Source organism: Onthophagus taurus, chromosome 3, assembly GCF_036711975.1.
Source record: "Onthophagus taurus isolate NC chromosome 3, IU_Otau_3.0, whole genome shotgun sequence".
NCBI classification, from domain to species: domain Eukaryota; kingdom Metazoa; phylum Arthropoda; class Insecta; order Coleoptera; family Scarabaeidae; genus Onthophagus; species Onthophagus taurus.
In genome coordinates, this window is record NC_091968.1 from 22,409,247 (window position 1) to 22,426,280 (window position 17,034).

The 17,034-nt window shown below is 28.3% G+C and overlaps 1 protein-coding gene across 1 annotated transcript in view; it reads left to right on the plus strand.

The window, feature by feature from the left end:
- LOC111420266 (transmembrane protein fates-shifted) overlaps nt 1-13,421 on the plus strand; it is a 62,896-nt gene extending 49,475 nt beyond the window's left edge. Inside the window, exons 5-7 of the mRNA XM_071195374.1 lie at nt 3,739-3,914; nt 12,739-12,846; nt 13,081-13,421. The gene's annotated coding sequence lies outside the window, so the exon portion shown is untranslated. The remainder of the gene's footprint in view (nt 1-3,738; nt 3,915-12,738; nt 12,847-13,080) is intronic.
- The last annotated feature ends 3,613 nt before the right edge of the window (nt 13,422-17,034 follow it).

Below are 17,034 nucleotides of genomic sequence, written 5' to 3' on the forward strand. Positions count from 1 at the left end.
TATCAATTTTTTTTATTAAAATAATCGATTATAAATCATATTCTAAACAAATTTTATCTGAAACAATTTTTGATCAAATTGAAATTTTTTTTCACCGTACTATTCACAGGGAAATCTAAGATTCTATAATTTCGATTATTCGAAAAAAATGTTTTAATGAAAGTTGTTACTGGCTCGATTCTAAATAAGATTTGATTGAACATTTTTTTGATTCAAACAATAATTATTAAGACAACCTCAAAAAAATGTTATATATATATGATATATATCGGTATACAGCGCCATCTAGTAACCATATCAATTTTTTTTATTAAAATAATCGATTATAAATCATATTCTAAACAAATTTTATCTGAAACAATTTTTGATCAAATTGAAATTTTTTTTCACCGTACTATTCACAGGGAAATCTAAGATTCTATAATTTCGATTATTCGAAAAAAAAGTTTTAATGAAAATTGTTACTGGCTTAATTCTAGATAAGATTTATTCGAAAATTTTTTTGATTCAAACAATAATTATTAAGATAACCTTAAAGAAATGTTATATATATAATATATATCGGTATAGAGCGCCATCTAGTGACCATATCAAAATTTTTTATTAAAATAATCGATTATAAATCATATTATAAACAAATTTTATTTGAAACAATTTTTGATAAAATTGAATTTTTTTTTCATCGTACTATTCACAGGGAAATCTAAGATTCTATAATTTCGATTATTCGAAAAAAATGTTTTAATGAAAGTTGTTACAGGCTCGATTCTAAATAAAATTTGTTCGAAAAATTTTTTGATTCAAACATTAATTATTAAAATAACCTCAAAAAAATGTTGTATATATGATATATATCGGTATAAAGCGTCATCTAGTAACCATATCAAAATTTTTTTATTAAAATAATCGATTATAAATCATATTCTAAACAAATTTTATCTGAAACAATTTTTGATCAAATTGAAATTTTTTTCACCGTAGTATTCACAGGGAAATCTAAGATTCTATAATTTCGATTATTCGAAAAAAAAGTTTTAATGAAAGTTGTTACTGGCTCGATTCTAAATAAAATTTGATTGAAAAATTTTTTGATTCAAACAATAATTATTAAAATAACCTCAAAAAAATGTTATATATATGATATATATCGGTATACAGCGCCATCTAGTAATCATATCAATTTTTTTTATTAAAATAATCGATTATAAATCATATTCTAAACAAATTTTATCTGAAACAATTTTTGATCAAATTGAAATTTTTTTCACCGTACTATTCACAGGGAAATCTAAGATTCTATAATTTCGATTATTCGAAAAAAAAGTTTTAATGAAAGTTGTTACTGGTTCGATTCTAAATAAGATTTGTTTAAAAAATTTTTTGATTCATACATTAATTATTAAGATAACCTCAAAAAAATGTTGTATATATGATATATATCGGTATACAGCGCCATCTAGTAACTATTTCAAAATTTTTTACTAAAATAATCGATTATAAATCATATTCTAAACAAATTTTATCTGAAATAATTTTTGATAAGATTGATTTTTTTTTCACCGTACTATTCACAGGGAAATCTGAGATTCTATAATTTCGATTATTCGAAAAAAATGTTTTAATGAAAGTTGTTAGTGGCTCGATTTTAAATAAGATTTGTTTGAAAAATTTTTTGATTCAAACAATAATTATTAAGATAACCTCAAAAAAATGTTATATATATGATATATATCGGTATACAGCGCCATCTAGTAACCATACGAAATTTTTTTATTAAAATAATCGATTATAAATCATATTCTAAACAAATTTTATCTGAAACAATTTTTGATCAAATTGAAATTTTTTTCACCGTAGTATTCACAGGGAAATCTAAGATTCTATAATTTCGATTATTCGAAAAAAAAGTTTTAATGAAAGTTGTTACTGGCTCGATTCTAAATAAGATTTGTTTAAAAATTTTTTTGATTCATACATTAATTATTAAGATAACCTCAAAAAAATGTTGTATATATGATATATATCGGTATACAGCGCCATCTAGTAACTATTTCAAAATTTTTTACTAAAATAATCGATTATAAATCATATTCTAAACAAATTTTATCTGAAATAATTTTTGATAAGATTGATTTTTTTTTCACCGTACTATTCACAGGGAAATCTGAGATTCTATAATTTCGATTATTCGAAAAAAATGTTTTAATGAAAGTTGTTAGTGGCTCGATTTTAAATAAGATTTGTTTGAAAAATTTTTTGATTCAAACAATAATTATTAAGATAACCTCAAAAAAATGTTATATATATGATATATATCGGTATACAGCGCCATCTAGTAACCATACGAAATTTTTTTATTAAAATAATCGATTATAAATCATATTCTAAACAAATTTTATCTGAAACTATTTTTGATCAAATTGAATTTTTTTTCACCGTACTATTCACAGGGAAATCTAAGATTCTATAATTTCGATTATTCAAAAAAAATATTTTAATGAAAGTTGTTACTGGCTCGATTCTAAATAAGATTTGTTTGAAAATTTTTTTGATTCAAACCATAATTATTGAGATAACCTCAAAAAATACATTTTATGTCAATATACAGCACCACAGTAACCATATCAAAAATTTTTATTAAAATGTTACACTTTCCCGAACACCAGCAGTATTCCTAGCAACACATTGATATCTCTCATCATCTAAGATGGGTGATAGTCTAAAAAGCACGGCTAAACGTGAATGTTTCTAGTTCTAGGTTTAGTGTTAATTCTAATTTTAGTTCAATAAAAATATACAACAACCTATTAAACAAAGAAACTGTTATAAAGTTCCTCTTATTACTCAAATATACCCTAAAGCATCTTGTGTGCATAATATAAATCATGTTCAGAGTTAATTCGGAAGCAAATCCTGTCTTTTTGGATGCGTTCTCGAATAAACATTCCGCCCACGGTGAAATTTCCGCGAATATTAATCGTAAAGTACGACGGACTTAACGCGTTTTCGGCATCTCCCTTTGATAAGTCTTGCGGAAAAATCCATACTATACTTAAAACGGAATACAAAGTTGACCCACACTAAAAAAAAAATCGTTTTTTTAAGTATTTTACTCGAGTCTTCTCATTAAATATGTATAAATCGAACTTTGAGACGTGTTGGAGAGCTGAAAGGTTGGTATTTCGGCGATGTGTGGAAGGATTGGAAGGGCTCTTAGCAAAAACGAGCCTCAAACATACAACGCTATTCCATATGCATTATTTATTCGTCTCTCGATTTGGGTTTTTTTTTTATTCCTTTTACGCCGAAAATAAATTGAAAGAAAAAATAAAAAATTGTAAAAGTTTTTTGAAAAATTTGTAAACGAAACAAAAGTGTCCATCTGGGATGTGCGCAATTTATTTCCTGTGAACGAACGCGATCCACAACAAATAGCGCTATAATTACAGTTTTATCTTGTTCACAAATATTTATCAACCACCGTATGCGTGAATATCCGTATCGTATTTTCTATAATACCTATGGGTTTTCTGCCTGAAATTCCTATTTTATACTGTGATGGAATTTTAATTGGACATATGGCTGTCTGATTAATTCTCATTATAGCGTACTTAAACCCCGTATCTATCTTTACATCAATTTAATCATCTGTTGTATCAATCATGTATATATTAGTAAAATCTAAACGCTAATCTTTAGATATTTACACCTTTCTAATCAATTTTCTAATATTTTTAGATGTTCCGGATCAAATTGGAACTAAATACAATGTAGATTACAAACAAGAGACACAGAATAAGCTTAATTAAACACTCTGTACCTATTAAAACGGCCATAGAACATAGGACATGGAACAGAAACCCAGGAAATAAAGAGAGAGGGAGAGACGAAGAGGAGCTGTGCATCGTAGAACGGTAATTAACTAAACCAACATCGAAGTTTATACTTTAAACTTAAATTATTCAACCCAATTGTAAATAGTTTCAAGAACCATTTTATTTATTTGTTCCTATTTTTTTTTTTATAACTACATTAATTTTTTCGTCTCGTAAGAAAAGTTCAACGTTCTCGAAGAAAATGGGTTTAGATAAATTTAATCGTAATTGCGGTAAATGACGGCGATTTTAGCTTTGAAAATTGTTTAACGTCGGCGGCGTAACATCGCAGGAAGTCCGGTCGTTGATTGAAAATTCGGCCGCACGTGGCGCCACGGCGTCCGAGTCTCCCGACTCAATTGGTACCCGCAACAGGCGCTTTAATCGCAATCCGGCGTCCCGTCAACCGGAAAACAAACCCACCCGATTTAAATACCCCAAATTTCCAACTTGGAATCAAAAAAAATCAACGAATTCCAATCATTAATTACACCTACACTTCTATTCAGAACGTTAATTGAATAAATTATTATTGTTAGGGAACGTTTTGAATTTCACCCTGATTAGAATTTGTTAATTAGATTTATTTTTTTACTGTAATACAGTAAAATCTCGATATAATGGATCTCGTTAGGTCAAAATAAAACAAAAATTGTAATGATTCAAAACAAATTAAAGCGAAATTATTTTATATCGATAGGATTTTAAATTTCCTTTAATTTGGTACCAAACACGATATATTTATATTAAAAACCAAAAAAGTTATGATCAAAAAATTAGTGGTAATAATCCGCCATCTTTGGTAATAACCATACATTAAAATTCGAATATTTCGAGGATTAAACAGGGTAAAGTATTCGAGTTTGAATTCATTTTGGAGGAAATTCAATTCTATATTAAACAAAATAAATTTTATCCCAACCCAAATTTTTATTATCTTTTTCTCAAACCCCCAAAATACAAGAAATTATTCAATTTTGAATGAATTATTGAAAATTTTAATTTAATATCGAATTCAAAATTTTTTTATTAAAATCGCTTAATTTATTATTATTATCACCTCCTTACTTGATAATTAATTATTAAATTTATCATAGATCGATAGGATTTTAAATTTCCTTTAATTTGGTACCAAACACGATATATTTATATTAAAAAGCAAAAAAGTTGTGATAAAAAAATGAATGGTAATAATTCGCCATCTTTGATAATAACCAAATTTTAAAATTCGAATATCTCGAGAACTAAAGAAAATAAAATAGTCGAGTTTGGACTCATTTTGAATGAAATTCAATTCTATATCAAACAAAATAAATTTTCTCCCAACCTAAGTTTTTATTATATTTTATTATCTTTTTTCAAAAAACGAAAATATTTAAATCATTACAAATTAAAACGAAATTGATTTTAATTTAAAATCGAATTCAGACATTTTTAATTAAGATTACTTGATTTATTATTATTATTACCTCTTTACTTCATAATTAATTATCAGATTTATCATAGGTCGATAGGATTTTAAATTTCCTATAATTTGGTACCAAACACGATATATTTATATTAAAAAACAAAAAAGTTGTGATCAAAAAATTAATGGTAATAATCCGCCATCTTTGATAATAACCAAATTTTAAATTTCCAATATCTCGAGAACTATAGAAAATAAAATAGTCGAGTTTGGACTCATTTTAAAGGAAATTCAATTCAAACAAAATACATTTTATCCCAACCCAAGTTTTTATTATTTTTTATTATCTTTTTCTCAAAACTCCAAAATGAAAGAAATTGTTTATTTGAATCATTACAAACTAAAACAAAATTGATTTTAATTTAAAATCGAATTCAGACATTTTTAATTAAGATTACTTGATTTATTATTATTATTATCACCTTTTTACTGCAAAATTATCAAATTTATCAGATCGATAAAATTTTAAATTTTTTCTTTAATTTGATACCAAATACGATATATTTATATTAAAAAACAAAAAAGTTATGATCAAAAAATTAGTGGTAATAATCCGCCATCTTTGATAATAATCAAACTTTAAAATTCGAATATATCGAGAACTAAACAAAATAAAATAGTCGAGTTTGGATTCATTTTAAAGGAAATTCAATTCTATATCAACCAAAACTAATTTTATCCCAACCCAAGTTTTTATTATTTTTTATTACCTTTTTATCAAAAACCAAAAATGAAAGAAATTGTTTATTTGAATCATTACAAACTAAAACGAAATTGATTTGAATTTAAAATCGAATTCAAAAATTTTTAATTAAAATCACTTAATTTATTATTATTATTACCTCTTTACTTCATAATTAATTATCAAATTTATCATAGATCGATAGGATTTTAAATTTCCTTTAATTTGGTATCAAACACGATATATTTATATTAAAAAGCAAAAAAGTTGTGATAAAAAAATTAATGTTAATAATCCGCCATCTTTGATAATAATCAAACTTTAAAGTTCGAATATCTCGAGAACTAAACATAATAAAATAGTCGAGTTTGGTCTCATTTTGAAGCAAAATCAATTCTATATCAATCAAAGTAAATTTTAGCCCAACCGAAGTTTTTATTATTTTTTATTACCTTTTTCTCAAAAACTCAAAATAAAAGAGATCGATAGGATTTTAAATTTCACTTAATTTGATACCAAACACGATATATTTATATTAAAAAGCAAAAAAGTTATGAAAAAAGAATGAATGGTAATAATCCGCCATCTTTGATAATAACTAAACATTAAAATCCGAATATCTCGAGAACTAAACAAAACAAAATAATTGAGTTTAGACTCATTTTGAAGGAAAATCAATTCTTTATCAATCGAAACAAATTTTATCCCAACCCAAATTTTTATGATTTTTTATTATCTTTTTCTCAAAACACCAAAATACAAGAAATTGTTTATTTGAATCATTACAAATTAAAACGAAATTGATTTTAATTTAAAATCGAATTTAAAAAATTTTAATTAAAATCACTTGATTTATTATTATTATTACCTTTTTACTTCATAATTAACTATCAGATTTACCGTAGATCGATAGGATCTTAAATTTCCTTTAATTTGGTACTAAATACGATATATTTATAATAAAAAACAAAAAAGTTATGATAAAAGAATGAATAGTAATAATCTACCATCTTTGATAATAACCAAACATTAAAATTGGAATATCTCGAGAACTAAACAAAATAAAATAGTCGAGTTTGGACTCGTTTTGAAGGAAATTCAATTCTATATCAAACAAAATAAATTTTATCCCAACCCAAGTTTTTATTATTTTTATTATCTTTTTATCAAAAACCCAAAATGAAAGAAATTGTTTATTTGAATCATTACAAACTAAAACAAAATTGATTTTAATTTAAAATCGAATTCAGACATTTTTAATTATGATTACTTGATTTATTATTATTATTATCACCTTTTCACTGCATAATTAATTATCAAATTTATCATAGATCGATAAGATTTTAAATTTTTTCTTTAATTTCATATCAAATACGATATATTTATATTAAAAAACAAAAAAGTTGTGATCAAAAATTTAATGGTAATAATCCGCCATCTTTGATAATAACCAAAATTTAAAAATCGAATATCTCGAGAACTAAACAAAATAAAATAGTCGAGTTTGGACTCATTTTGAAGGAAATTCAATTCTATATCAATCGAAATAAATTTTATCCCAATCCAAGTTTTTATTAAATTACTAAATAAGGCTATTTATTCGCCTAATATTAGCGAGATGACGTTGAGAACGGCAAAATATGAATTCGTTTCGTGTTGATTTGAAGTGACAGAATCAGACGTCGCTTCGCTTTCCATGTCTTGTCTAGAAATCACAAGGTCACTTAAGATTAATTTTATGCCTAATCGTCATCTCCCAAAGCCTAACCTAGTTTGATAACTTCAGCTGCAAGCTAACCTTACCACCGAAACCTACTTGTAAATCTCCCATTGCATTTTGAAAGCTTGCGAGTTATCTCTCCTACTTAATCTAAGTGGTAAGTGTAGTTTGAAGATAAGCTTCAAGTTAAGCTTGTTTTTATCCAGTTGTATTCCTAAATATACTGGTAGTGCCTCACCTAATTCCCGCCTAAGGGTGCTTTCGACTTTGTTAGGTTTAGTGTTAGCTTTAGCTTTTTCTTCCAGGTTTAGTACTCTACATTCAGTAGTTTAACGAGAACGGTATACTTTTATGGTTTGAACTGGATCATGAAAATAACCCAGGAAATTCTCTAATTGCGAACGTGCTTTGTTCTTCTGAAAATTCTCAAATTCTGTTTGATTGTTGTAAAACTTTTGTAGGCAGTAAAGTTTCTTCCTTTTTCTACCCAGTTAGTTCTTTTAGTACGTAGTTGGTATCTGATATTTTACTTAATATTTTCTTTGAACATTCATCACTTCTTTGTAAATAACTTCTTTTGGTCTTTAGTATTTCTGCCATTACATAAGTCTTTCAACATACTTAATGGAGATTTAATTTGTCTTCATTAATAACTCCGCAAGGACTGAAACCATGTGCTGTATGATGCTTGATCAATGTACTCGTCCCACTCTGTTCCATGTTCGTAACTCAAAGCTCTAAGTATTCTTTTAAACACTCCATGAAATCTCTCTACTGCATTTGCCTGAGGATGGTATACAGAGCTGTGGACAACATTCGGTTTAGCAAATTACTTGAAAATGCAGCTTCTGTTTCAACTTCTCTTATTTCTGGTAAATTTAATACTACATCCACTGGTAAAGCCACACTTTCTTCATTCAGTATTCTTCTGACATGTACATATTTCCGAGAATGATGTTCTGTTTTGACAACATTTTTATGTACTATATCATAACTCGCAGGACTATCTCTCAAAATTTTTACTTCCTTACAATTTATTTTCTTTTTTAAAGTATATGGAGGAAATAATTCTTCATCATACCTTTTTATATATGTATATCATATTAATCTGTTATATCGAGGTAGTTTTATTCGTTTTACATCTTAAAACGATTTCTTTAAAGGTTTCCTTTTAAATAGAAAATTTAAATAGAGTTCGGTGCGTGTAACCGAGTAGGTACGCCTTGAACAGGGGATTTTTCCCAAACTTATTAATAAGTTCTCCACGGTTTTGGCGTGGAAGAGAATTTTCTTCCAGGTATGGTTAGGTAGTAACATCGACGTCGCGCGCGGTTTCCACAAGTTCTCCTCCTACTTCCAGGTAGTAAGCTCTAGAGGATAAACTTCGACCCAAACTCTCGAACAGAATTCGTTCCGAATTGAAAGCAGCACAATTTACCGGAAAGATGCGTGACGAATTATCGTCGAAATTGAAAAAACGAAAAACATTTCGTTTAATAAATGAAAATATACGATCGATTGATTGACAAATTGTAATTATTAAATCTCACGTAATACTTGATTAGAATGGATCATTCATAATCAATCAATTTGCCACAAAATTGTAAGTTTAGTGACCGCGTAATTTTTTTTGCTACTGCCAAATTTGAATTGCGTATACTCATCGTGTTCCTTGGGTCATTTTGAACATCTTAGGAAAAAAAAAAATAAAAAAAATCAAAGTTGCAAATTTAGAGCTAAGGAAATGACTTTTTGCAGTCGCGTAATTTTTTTTGATACTGCCAAATTTAAATTGCGCGTCCTCATCGTGTTCTTTAGATCATTTTGAACATCTTAAGAACAAAAAAAATAAAAAAACCAAAGTTGTGCATTTAGAAGTAAAGGAGGCAAGTATTTTTGACATTGCCAAAATTGAAATGTGTGTATTAGTCGTGTTCCAAAGGATATATTATGTATTTTAGAAGAAAAAAAATTTAAAAAAATTAAAATTGCTAATTTAGAGCTAAGGAAATGACTTTTTGCTGTTGCGTAATTTTTTTTGTTACTGCCAAATTTGAATTGCGTATACTCATCGTGTTCCTTGGATCATTTTGAACATTTTAGGAAAAAAAAAACAAAAAAAATAAAATTGCGAATTTAAAAGTTAAGGGACCAAGTATTTTTAGCATTGCCAAAATTGAAATGTGTGCATTAGTCGTGTTACAAAGGATATTTTATATATTTTACAAGCAAAAAATTTTCAAAAAATGAAAATTATAAATTTAGAGTTTATTTACAATATACAGCGTGTTAATTAATTATCGTACAGGACGAGTATGCAACCAATATCGCAGTATGCGTATTATAATACGCGATTTGCGCATTTGGTTGCATACTTATACATACAGTGTGTCCCAGGATAGATTACCTCTTGTAAGATCTATCCTAGGACACACTGTATACATTGTGATATATTTAAAATAAAAAATTGTTCTTGTTATTAGCCAATTTAGAGACAGGGAAATTGCCCGTAAGGAAACGTATCGTCGTAAGGTAACGCAGAGACATAAAACTTTTATAGGGTGGGCGATTTGCCCCCGTTTACTATTTGAGGTGGTCTCGAAATTGGAATGTAAAAAGTTTTCTCTGCCGGAAATCGGCGATGTTTCAATCGCTCGTATAATTTGCATCGATCTCGTTTCCTCCCTTCGACGAGGTTCAACAAGTAGTCGTTCCATCAAACTCCCTCTGACATCTTATACTACCTATGTACGGAAGAAAAAAAATCATTTCCATATATAGGTACTCTTCAAATCTAAATATTTGTAAAAAAACCCCATCCATCATTTCAATTTAAGTAAAACTTCTTTGAAGTACGATACATATTCGATTATTCGAATTATTGATCGTGCAAATAATTCGTGCAAATAAAAATTTTACGATTGTTAGGTTTAACCGAATGCAACATCTAATCGGCTTATCTAAGCTTAATATCTGTTTATCTGTACAACCATACGGCAAATCATTTGATTGATATATGAATGATCCATTCTAATCAAGTATTACGTGAGATTTAATAATTACAATTTGTCATCAATCGATCGCATGTTTTTGTTTATTAAACGAAATGTTTTTCAATTTCAACCTCTAAATTCGCAATTTTTATTTTTTTTTGTTCCTAAGATGTTAAAAATGACCTAAGGAACACAATGATTATACGCAATTCAAAGTTGGCAGTAGCAAAAAAAATTACACGACTGCAAAAAGTCATTCTAAATTTGCAATTTTAATTTTTTTAAATTTTTTTTTGTTCTAGAATACATAAGATATCCTTTGGAACACGACTAATACACACATTTCAATTTTGGCAATGTCAAAAATACTTGCCCCCTTTACTTCTATATTCGCAACTTTGATTTTTTTATTTTTTTTTTGTTCCTAATATGTTCAAAATGATCTAAGGAACACGATGAGTATACGCAATTCAAATTTGGCAGTAGCAAAAAAAATTACGCATCTGCAAAAAGTCATTTCCTTAGCTCTAAATTTGCAATTTTAATTTTTTTTTAATTTTCTTCTTCAAGAATACATAAAATATCCTTTGGAACACGACTAATACACACATTTCAATTTTGGCAATATCAAAAATACTTGCCCCGTTTACTTCTAAATTTGCAATTTTAATTTTTTTATTTTTTTTGTTCCTAATATGTTCAAAATGATCTAAGGAACACGATGAGTACACGCAATTCAAATTCGGCAGTATCAAAAAAAATTACTCGGGTGCAAAAAGTCATTTCCTTAGCTTTAAATTTGAAATGTTCGTTTTTTGAAAATTTTTTGCTTCAAATATGTAAAATATCTTTAGCAACACGACTAATAACAAAAATACTTGCTTCCTGAACTTCTAAACTCGCAATTTTAAACTTTCCCATATTTTTTTAGCCCACCAGAGAGACAATTTCTACAGAATTCTCTACAAATCTCATCTATAAACATATCTATGCCTGTTTATTGTAGTTGTCTCGTATTGAGATATTTATCAAAACAAATTTTATTATTAATTATTGATTAAAATATTGCTTTTTATTAGTGATATAGATACTCAGTTTAGCTAACGGCTTTCTCCTTTCTTTCTACAGCAAGTTCCGTTTTAATTTTTCTAAAACTTCGACTTGTTGGATTTTGCATATTATTACTTGGGTTGGGTTTGGTATCAATTTATGACTTGAAGGTTGGTATGGGCTTGAGTTAGGTTAGACTTTAATAGAAGTTATTGGTACCTAGCGTTTTTCGTTTTCGAGTTATTTCGATTTAAAATTTATTTTTTGGTAAATTTCTTGCTTCTAGAATACGTAAAATATCCTTTGGAACACGATTAATACACACATTTCAATTTTGGCAATGTAAAAAATACTTGGTCCCTTAACTTTTAAATTCGCAATTTTATTTTTTTTTTGTTCCTAAGATGTTCAAAATGATCTAAGGAACACGAAGAGTACGTGCAATTCAAATTTGGCAGTAGCAAAAAAAATTACGCGTCTGCAAAAGTCATTTCCTTAGCTCTAAATTTGCAATTTTATGTTTTTTTAAATTTTTTTTCTTCAAGAATTCATAAAATATCTTTTGGAACACGACTAATACACACATTTCAATTTTGCCAATATCAAAAATAGTTTGTTCCTTAAATTCTAAATTCTCAATTTTAATTTTTTTATTTTTTTTTGTTCCTAATATGTTCAAAATGATCTAAGGAACACGATGAGTACATGCAAGTCAAATTTGGCAGTATCAAAAAAAATTACACGGTTGCAAAAAGTCATTTCCTTAGCTTTAAATTTGAAATTTCCATTTTTGAATATTTTTTTAGCCCACCAGAGAGACAATTTCTACAGAATTGTCTACAAATCTCATCTATAAACATATCTATGCCTGTTTATTGTAGTTGTCTCGTATTGAGATATTTATCAAAACAAATTTTATTATTATTTATTGATTTCCTTTCTTTCTACAGCAGATTCCGTATCAATTTATGACTTGAAGGTTGGTATGGGCTTAAGTTGGGTTGTGTTCAACTTTAAATCTGGATTTTGGATTAAGTTGGTTTTTAAGAAATCAAGAGGTAATCTATCCTGGGACACACTGTATGTATAAGTATGCAACCAAATACGCAAATCGCGTGTTATAATACGCATACTGCGATATTGGTTGCATACTCGTCCTGTACGATTACTTAATTAATTAACACGCTGTATATTGTATGAATTTAATTTATTTTTGTTTTAAATCGTTCAAACAGATCACCCTCAAAATTGGATCTATCCGACCTATTTTTTTCTTTCCTCTTTCTTTCAAGGAGGCAAATTCAATCACCTCTTACTCAGAAATTCACCGCGCCGCGGTCAAAAAGTAAAGAAGAGGGAAGAGATAAAAGAAAAAACACACAGAAATGTGCAAACGCACGCACGAGAATTGCAAAATAGGGCAAAACCCACAGCGAAATTGGCGCGTAGGCCCAAATGTGGGGTCCCATTGGTCGGTGGGCGGATCACCCCAAGTCCAGCGCAAGCTTGCGAAGACGAATTCCGGTATAAAAGCTCGGCACGCGTTTCGAAAATGCCTTGCAGTGACTCGTTCTCCACGCAACTAAAACCATCATCATCCTCCTCGATAAATTTTGTCTCACGAATAACCAACAGGTAAGTCATTTTTAAATTTTTTTTCTGCACCACCTATTTTTATCTTTAAATTTAGATAAAACAATAATTTATTGATAAAATAAATCAATTGTAGCAAATTTTAACAAAGCAGCGATTTGTTTGGTTTCTTTTTGGAGTTGAAAGGATTATTTTGCAAATTTTAATCATTAAAATAGTTTGGTTTCCCGATTTTTGCAACAAAATACTTTTTTCCCTTTGTTAATGTTAAATTAATAATTAATTAAATAATAACACTCGTTCTTAGTCAATAAATATAGTTTTGGCAAATTTTATACTTTTATTCCATGCTTTTATTGGCTATCATTGTTGCTAAGATCAGAATTTTCTGCAACTTGATATAAATATGGTAGGTGCAGAACTTATCATCAACTTTTTGGTTAATTAAACTTTAAAAGATGCGTTTCTGGACTTGTTGGCAAAATTACAAAATTGTGCGATAAGCAAAAATTATTTAGAAAAATTGATCTGCCACCGTCTGATTTTCATCTCTAATAAGTTGCAGAACTTTTTAGACAACATTTGGAAAGCGGAAAAAAGACACAACTCAATTCAATACTTGAAAATCATTCCAAATTAATCTCAACCTAAGTTGATCAAAATCTCGTTCTAACTTAATTTAAAACCAACTCAAACAATGATTTCTTAAAAACCAACCTAATCCAAACCCCAGATTTAAAGTTGAACGCAACCCAACTCAAGCCCATACCAACCTTCAAGTCATAAATTGATACCAAACCCAACCCAAATAATAATATCCAAAATCCAACAAATCGAAGTTTTAGAAAAGTTAAACCGGAACCTGCTGTAGAAAGAAAGGAAATCAATAATTAATAATGCAATTTGCTTTGATAAATATCTCAATATGAGACAAACTACAATAAATAGCCAATTCTGTAGAAATTGTCTCTCTGGTGGGCTAAAAAATATGGGAAAGTTTAAAATTGCGAGTTGAGAAGTTCAGGAACCAAGTATTTTTGTTATTAATCGTGTTGCTAAAGATATTTTACATATTCTAGAATGAAATCAAATTTAAAGCTAAGGAAATGACTTTTTGCACCCGTGTAATTTTTTTTGATACTGCCAAATTTGAATTGCGTGTACTCATCGTGTTCCTTAGATCATTTTGGACATCTTAGGAACAAAAAAAACAAAAAAAATAAAATTGCGAATTTAGAAGTTAAGAGACTAACTATTCTTGATATTGCCAAAATTGAAATGTGTGTATTAGTCGTGTTCCAAAGGATATTTTACGTATTCTAGAAGCAAAAAATTTTCAAGAAATGAAAATTTCAAATTTAGTGCTAAGGAAATGACTTTTAGCACCCGCGTAATTTTTTTTGCTACTGCCAAATTTGAATTGGGTGTGCTCATCGTGTTCCTTAGATCATTTTAAACATTTTAAGAACAAAAAAAATAAAAAAAAATTAAAATCGTAAGTTTAACGCTAATGAAATGACTTTTTACAATCGTGTAATTTTTTTTGCTACCGCCAAATTTGAATTGCGTATACTCATCGTGTTCCTTAGATCATTTTGAACATTTTAGGAAGAAAAAAAAGTAAACAAAAGTAAAATTGCGAATTTAGAAGTTAAGGGACCAAGTTTTTTTGATATTGCCAAAATTAAATGAGTGTATTAGTCGTGTTACAAAAGATATTTTAGGTAATTTAGAGCTTTCTTGAATAAACGTGGGTTGAGAAATGAGGTTTTACTAAAATCGAATTAAATCGAAATAACTTATATCAAAGTCAACATATTTTCTCGCATATAATTAAAAGGTGTATATGCGGTTTTCAAAAATGTATATCAAACGAATTGTTCACCCCGGAAGCTTATAATTTGGTATAATCTAACCTTAAAGGTTCCTTTATAACCTCAAAAAGTTTTATTTCTGTATTCGTAATCGTTCTGGAGAAACTAATTTTTTTCATTAATCCCACTTTTAAGAAACGTCAAATCGATATGCGATTTTTAAAAATTAATATAAAATGAATTGGTCACACTGGAAGCTTGTAATTTGGTATAACATAACCTTAAAGGTTCCTTTATAATCTCAGAGAGTTTCATTTTTTTATTCTTAACTGGTTTAGAGAAAATAATTTTTTTCTTTAACCCCACTTTTAAGAAACGTCAAATCGATATGCGATTTTCAAAAATGTATATCAAACGAATTGTTCACCCCGGGAGCACATAATTTGGTATAACCTAATCTTAAAGGTTCATTTATAACCTCAAAAAGTTTCATTTCTTTATCCGTAACCGTTTCGGAGAAAATAATTTTTTTCTTTAATCACACTTTTAAGAAACGTCAAATCGATATGCGATTTTCAAAAATGTATATCAAACGAATTGTTCACCCCGGGAGCATATAATTTGGTATAACCTAACCTTAAAGTTTCGTTTATAACCTCAAAAAGTTTCATTTCTTTATTCTTAACAGTTTTGGAAAAAAAAATTTTTTTCTTTAATCACACTTTTAAGAAACGTCAAATCGATATGCGATTTTCAAAAATGTATATCAAACGAATTGTTCACCCCGGAAGCTTATAATTTGGTATAACCTAACCTTAAAGGTTCCTTTATAACCTCAAAAAGTTTCATTTCTTTATTCGTAATCGTTTCGGAGAAAATAATTTTTTCTTTAACCCCACTTTCAAAAAACATCAAATCGATATGTGATTTTTAAAAATTTATATAAAATGAATTGTTCACACTGGAAGCTTATAATTTGGTATATCCCAAGTCTAAAGGTTCCTTCATACCCTCAAAAAATTTTATTTCTTTATTAGTAACCATTTCGGAGAAAACCATTTTTTTCTTTAATCCCACTTTCAAGAAACGTCAAATCAATATGTGATTTTAAAAAATTTATATAAAATGAATTGTTCACACTGGAAGCTTATAATTTGGTATAACCTAACTTTAAAGGTGCCTTTATACCCTCAAAAAGTTTCATTTCTTTATTCGTAATCTACTTCCTGGAGACCGGAAGTGGCGACCATCTTAAAAGTATTTTAGATCGAAAGTTTCTGATGATAAACGCCTACTACCAAAATTGTACGAATAGTGGAACTTAAAAAAGTTCTAACGAACCAGTTACGTGAGATACTTATATACAGGTGTCCCGAAATAAGTACAGAAAATGGTCCCACGAGGTTCTTTGGTTCAAAAGATTAAGAATGGTTTAAAAAAGTATCTCGTTTGGCAGTTATGGATGGTCAAAGTTCTTGAAAGAAATCATATTTTTTGCTATGTCTGGAGAATATCTCAACAGACTTTAATGAGATTCACGGTGTATTTATTTTTCACTACAAGGCAATATTGTGATGTAACATTCATGTCTATCCGCAATGGGCAAGTGGTAAGTTCTTCACCATCACCACTTAACAATCAGCAGAACTTTTTATTGATCGCGTCTGAATCCTCAGAAGAAACCCAGACCACTTCAACATAGTAAATTACTCATTTAAACAAGCACAAAGCTTCACATATTTGCACTACACAATAAACAAAGCAAATATCATTGGCGAAATCATCAATCAAAACTCAAGAATTATCATACTACTATTATAAGACCAAGAATATGGATGC